The sequence below is a fragment of the Pteropus alecto genome, unplaced genomic scaffold (genome assembly GCF_000325575.1).
Source record: "Pteropus alecto unplaced genomic scaffold, ASM32557v1 scaffold5, whole genome shotgun sequence".
Taxonomy (NCBI): Eukaryota; Metazoa; Chordata; class Mammalia; order Chiroptera; family Pteropodidae; genus Pteropus; species Pteropus alecto.
In genome coordinates, this window is record NW_006441953.1 from 1095247 (window position 1) to 1101591 (window position 6345).

The 6345-nt window shown below is 36.3% G+C and overlaps 1 long non-coding RNA gene across 1 annotated transcript; it reads right to left on the bottom strand.

The window, feature by feature from the left end:
• Positions 1–414: 414 nt before the first annotated feature.
• LOC112485472 lies at positions 415–4798 on the bottom strand. The gene is made up of 3 exons (XR_003048457.1): positions 4588–4798; positions 3303–3397; positions 415–512 (listed from the first exon to the last, which is right to left on the bottom strand). It is a non-coding gene; the product is annotated as an uncharacterized LOC112485472 (long non-coding RNA).
• Positions 4799–6345: the final 1547 nt, after the last annotated feature.

Sequence of the window (6345 nt, forward strand, 5' to 3'; positions counted from 1 at the left end):
TATCCTACTGAATAGTGAACTCGTGCAGCTTTCTGGGGCAGGAGGTTGAGTCCCCATGGGCAGGGCTTATGTGAGAAGGAAGGTGCTTTAAGCTTCACTGTAATAGTTTAGTAGTTCTGTAGTATACATCTTACTTAGCGGAATTTAGTTCAGAATTTCACTAGTCAGCTATCTTAAGCCTTGACAGTGAGGAATAAATAGTGGGCCCTGTAGTAGTTTGCTCAGGTTGTCATAACAAAATACCACAGTCTGATTGGCTAATTCATACTTTCTCCCTTGGAGTACAATCTATGCCATGGCCTCCTCTTCCCCAAATTCCCCATCTTACCCTCATGACTTTCCACCTCACAGTTTTCAGGTCACTGGCAGCTTCTTCCTATGTCAGCATATTGAGGTTTTCATGCAACCTGCATGTTGGGGGTGCCCATTCAGCCAGGGATCCACACGGGGGTCACTCGCTGCCTGGTTCTGCGGTGTCCTCAGTATAGTGAGCTCCTCTTGGCAAACAGCGCCTAGAATTGGGAACCCAGTCCAGCAGATTGTCAGCCATTTTATACTTCATTATACCAATTCCTATCAAGCCTTTATTTGTGACTTGAAAGAAGATGAGAAAAAAAAGTGGCAAAACACCTGTGGGAACAGGGATTCTGCAGTCCTAATCTCAGGTTATACAAGCAAAAACGTTCAACACAACATTGTGAAACAAGAAACTATCAGTGCCAGAACGCTCAGCTGAGGCTAGGCAGAGACATGAGGCCAGGCAGAACAACTTGAGAAGGAAGCATAGTATGCGTGCACCAAGCAGTGACACAAGAGAAACTTGGGGCAGGAGGTTGAGTCCCCTTGGGCAGAGCTTAGATGAGAAGGAAGGTGCTTTAGGCTTCACCGTAACCGTTCAGTAGTTCTGTAGTATACATTTTAATTAGCAGAATTTAGTTCAAGATTTCACTAGTCAGCTATCTCCAGCCTTGACACTGAGGAATAAACAGTGGGCCCTGTAGAAGTTTGCTCAGGTTGTCATAACAAAATACCACAGGCTGAGTGTCTTAAACAATAGAAATTTACTTTCTCACAGTTCTGGAGGTTGGAAATCCAAGATCAAGATGCCAGCAACATAGGTTTTATTCGGAGGCCTCTTCTCTTGGTTGATAGAGGCCACCATCTAGCTGTGTTCTCACATCGCCTTTCTTGGTAATGTGTGTGCAGAGAGAAGGAAAGAATGAGCAAGCGTGGGTGTCTCTTATGTTAGTGTCTCTTTTTAAAAGAAGATTATTCCTGTTGGATCAGGTTCCTACCCTTATGACCTCATTTAACCCTGATTACTCCTGTAAAGGCCCCATCTCCAAATATAACCACACTGGGCATTAGAGCTTCGACATATAAATTTGGGTGGGACACAAACATTCAGTCCGTAACAAGCCACTAAATAAGATGAGCTTTCCCAGGAACTTATAAGTAATGTTTGAGAATCCTACAGGAAATTTAGAACTATGACTTGATTATTAGCACAATATGTATTATTTGCATTAATAATACAATGATAAAGTTTTAACCAACAGATTACCAGAGAGGAGAAGGCAGACCATCCAGGTGGGGCCACTGTCCCTAAGAAAATAAATTATCATAAGAAGGACTGGATAATACTTCCCGTTGAAGAAAAGGCAAGAGAAGGATCAAGAGTTGGGAACATAAACTTTAGGGGAAAAGCAGAGAGGTGGAGCCAGTAAGGTGGGAGAAGGCTTATCCCAATGCTAACGGATTTAGCCTAAACTTACTTAAGTCTCTGAGGAGTCTCTGAAGACCTGGGAAATATTATTTATTTATTCATTCACTCATAGATACATTTATTAAATTTCTCCAAAGCATAGAAAAATGGAGATGAACCAACACGAATAAGACATGAAATTTGCTCTCAAAGAACTTATAATCTACCTGTACAACAAAATATGAAGTTTTAAAACATGTTCTGAAATAGTTGCATAAATAGAGTAATAATGTGGTTATTAATTTAAAGTGGGTGAGAATAGAGGGGAGAGCATCAGAGAAAACATAATTGAGCTGAGATGAGAAAGATGACTATAATATCAGCAAGTGACCATTGTAGAAGTAAGAGAGAAAGCCATTTAGGCAGAAAGAACAACAAGAGCAAAGTCGCGGTGGTCTGAGCATATATGACATGTGCGTCATATAGCACAGGATACAAAACATTTGGGTAGGTGAGACTGGAAAGGCAGGTTGAGACCAGATTGTGAAAATCCTTGTAAGTAATCTAAGAAGCTTAAATTTCAATCTGTAGAAAATAGAGACATATTAAAGAATTTGATTCAGGAATATGGCATAATTGCTTATAAATGTAAAAGACATCTCAGAGCAGAGAAGGGAATAAAAATAGGAAGGCTATACTGAGCATTGCACTAGGTGCAGAGGAGAAGAGATGAGGACAGTGGAGAAGGAGATAGAGTAAAATCAAACAGGTATTTCAGAGCTCGAATCAACATGCTCCCATACTTGGGGAAGTTCACCACAAATGGTCAGGGTAATTTTTCCTGGTCTTTGACACCAGGTAAAATAAAATTTGGTGATACAAATGTCTCTCTATTCACGTTATTTATCGGCCTGTAAAAGACTAAATGGAAAAGAAAACAACACAAGGCAATTTACTGTGACAAAAACTACATGGTCTTATGTTAATTATGGAAAAGGCTAAATATACTTTATCAAATTTGAATTCCTCAATCTACATTTCTCTGAAGAATGGGTTGGGTAAAATAAGCTGCCGTGTTCCTAAAATGCCAATGGGCTTTAGAGATAACGTGTCTTTCAAGATAGAGAGTTTTCAGCACGTGATGGTACCACTGAAACTTATTTTTCTACCAATTTGGCTGTCAACTGAGTTGTTATTATGTTTTCCCCTAACCTTCAGGACATAGCCTATCTGGTTGATAACGCTTTAGCCGAAACAATATGGATAGGATAGATGACAAGGAGAAAAGTCAACAATATAATATTGTTGCTGTTTTTAAAAGCTTAAATATGTGACTCTCAATGTCCTGAATAACTATAACTCACAGAATGGAATATCTGTCTTTGCCCAGAGGAAAAATGGTCTTGCTTTCCCTCCTTTTGGTGTACCACTGTTGACCTGAAGATTTGAAAAAGTACTTGGACAGAGTTCTACATTGGCTCTGTGTTCACTTTCAAAAATGCTGACAAGATTCTCAAAATCTATTCAGTTTTTAAAGATGCTGCCCTTCGGGGCCAGATAATTCAGCATGTCACATCTAGGCAAGGGCTTTCCAAACCTGCTGGATCATGGCTTCTGGCAGCTAGTGCTGTTGGTGGTGAGAAAGTTTCTCTCCTCTGTTTCTGCTTTGATCCCTTGTTGTTTCTGAACTTTCTGAAAGGAAGTCGGTGAGATTCAAACATATTTGGTATTTTATTACACTATATCCATATAATCTTATTCTATCATTGTTTAAATTCAATGCTCATGTTACTAAAGGGAAAAATAAATAAATTTTGGCTTTATAGTTAGATTGAAGATCTAAACTGATAACCCAGAAGAGTTTTAAGCTCAATACTTGCCCATTAAGCAAAAGGTACAGTAATTATATTAATGCTATAGTCTGTAATTCTAGAATTTTGCAGCTAGGATTCTACCTCCTGCAGTCTTGAAACATCTCTTACCTGTCCACGTATCTCACATAAGCCATTAAACATTCAGAGTCCTTAAGTATTTACCTAGTTCGGGGTTACAAAACAGTAAGCAATTTTTACAATGACTATCGCTTATTGAGAGCTTGTCATGTGCTAGAGATGGTGCTTTAAATGTATTGGTTCATGTCATCCTCACAACAACCCTGTAAGAATGCTATTATTGTTACTCTTCTCATTTTTCAAATATATCCGTTATATACATACACACACATACACACAAACACACACACACACACCACACAGAAAAAGTCATAGTTATATTAGCATTTTTTCAGTGATGGGATTTCACATGGTTTTAATTGTATTTTTTAACTTTTTTATTTTTAAATAATTTTAAACTTACAGAAACGTTGCAAAAACACTACGTAGACTCCTCATATACCTTTCATATGCTTCTCTTAATGTTAATATCTTACTTAATCAGAGTACAATATTTGAAACCAGGAAATTAATATTGGCACATACTATTAGCTAAAATGGAGATCTTATTCAAATTTCACCAGTTTTTTCACTGATGTCCTTTTTCTGTTCCAGGACCCAAACCAGGATCCCACATTGTCCTAGCAAAGAAGTTAGGAAACTTCCAATAAGCTGACCCTTCCTTTTGCTATGGAGATAAATAACACTCGGGAATTCATTACGGAAGTAAAACAATAGTTCTAGATTTTACTTCAAAACTCTCACTTATTAATAAAAACAATAACTTATTAAAATAATGACAAAATAATAATAACAGTCTTCCTCCAAAGTTATTGGTAATTGATGATGACAGTTAAATTTAGCTTTTTAAATCAGGAAGTCATTGATACAGAGAGATATCATCTTTTCTATGACACTTACTTGCCTCCAAACCAAAAAAACCTGTCTTACCAACATGCTTACTGTTTCTCCTGATGCCCAGGTGCACAGAGCCCCAGCACCTGTACCGTCCAGCATCAACTCATGGATGACCAGTATTTCTCCTCCCAGCACAGAACATGAAGTCTGGTCTTCAGGAATTCCCTGAATCTACAAGCAGGGGCCTCCCTGCAATTCAATGCATCCTAATTTCATTTGCATTTCATTTGCATTTCCATTTTGTCTCAACGCATTCCTGAAAATCAGGTTAAAAGCAAATCACATTTTGCCTTAAATGTCTGAGGCTTTATTTCTTATATAAAATCCAAATAAATCATATAAATGCTTCACAGTATATCATAGAAGCAAAAATATAACAATAAACCCTTTAAAAATATATTTGTCAAATAACATTCTAGGTCCTAAAAAAGGTCTTAAGTGTACGTTATACAATGTTTACAACAAACTCCAGTGTACTAAAAAACTTAGGAAATGAAAACTTTAATTGTACTGTTAAAGAGAAATATAACTAAAATCAGTATATTAACTTTAACAATAGTCATAATTACTACACTTTTGGTTGATTTAGAATTTTAAAAATCTGGAATTTTAAAAATGAGAAGAAAGTTGAGGGAGGAAGATTTTGGATTAATCGCTTTATTTTAAAAATCTGTTCAGAAAGTTCGAAGCTTCTCTCTCCTTGCTCCCCGCTCTCTTTCCCCCTCAACATTCTGCCCTTTCAGCTCTTTCTCCGTGACTACCTCTATAACAAACAGAGCAAGCAATCTCTTGCAGTGACTTCTTTACTTAGGAGGGAGTGGGGGTTGAAATTTGATGATTATTTAATGCCAAAGATTTGGGAGAAAATCTTTTTAAAAATATTTTTTAACATTCAAATAATGATTTTATTTTTACAGCTTCATTGAGACATAATTGATAGATAAACTTGTAAGATATTTAAAGTTTACATTGTGGTGATTGATATCCATATACATTATGAAAACGTTCCTCCTATCTAGTTAATTAACACATTCATCACCTCACTTATTTATTTATTTATTTGTTTATTTCTTTATTTATTTATTTTTGGTGATGACATTTAAGTTCTTCTCTCTTAGCAAAGTTCAATTATACAATAGTGTTGTCAACTATGGTGACCATGTCATACATTAGAGTTTCAGACCTTATTTATTTTATAATTGAAATTCATACCATTTTACCAATGTGTCCCTATTTCCCCACTCTGTTGTCAGAGAAAGCACTTGAGAATCTGAAAACTATGGATTCATTCTTTTCAGGAAGATGGAGACATACAAATTGTATTAATTGGCCAAAAGCAGTCCAAAGTGCAGAGCGTGTTTTAAGAAACAATGCTAGTAATGCAGATACGAAACTTGACAGGTTAAGTGATTCACTATGAATAAATAATTTAGCAAATTATTTAACTTGCAAGCATTTAATAAATGTAATAACTGTCTTGTGCAAATCAGAACTCACCAATTGTTACTGAACTGGCTAGTTAAAATAACTTTGCAGATGCCTCTTTGACTTTAAAATATTGACAGCTAAAAAATAAAAATAAAATATCGACAGCTGATCAAACTGACCTTTTTGTCAACAACCTCAGGAATTCTTTTCATTTAATCTAGAAGTTTCATTAACTGATGAAAAAACTAGGTTGACAGAGAGATACTACTACATACCCACAGAACAGCTAATATTTTACGTACTTAAAATACAACAGATGTTGAGGAGAATGTGGAGCAACTGAGAGGTATAAATTAATATAAT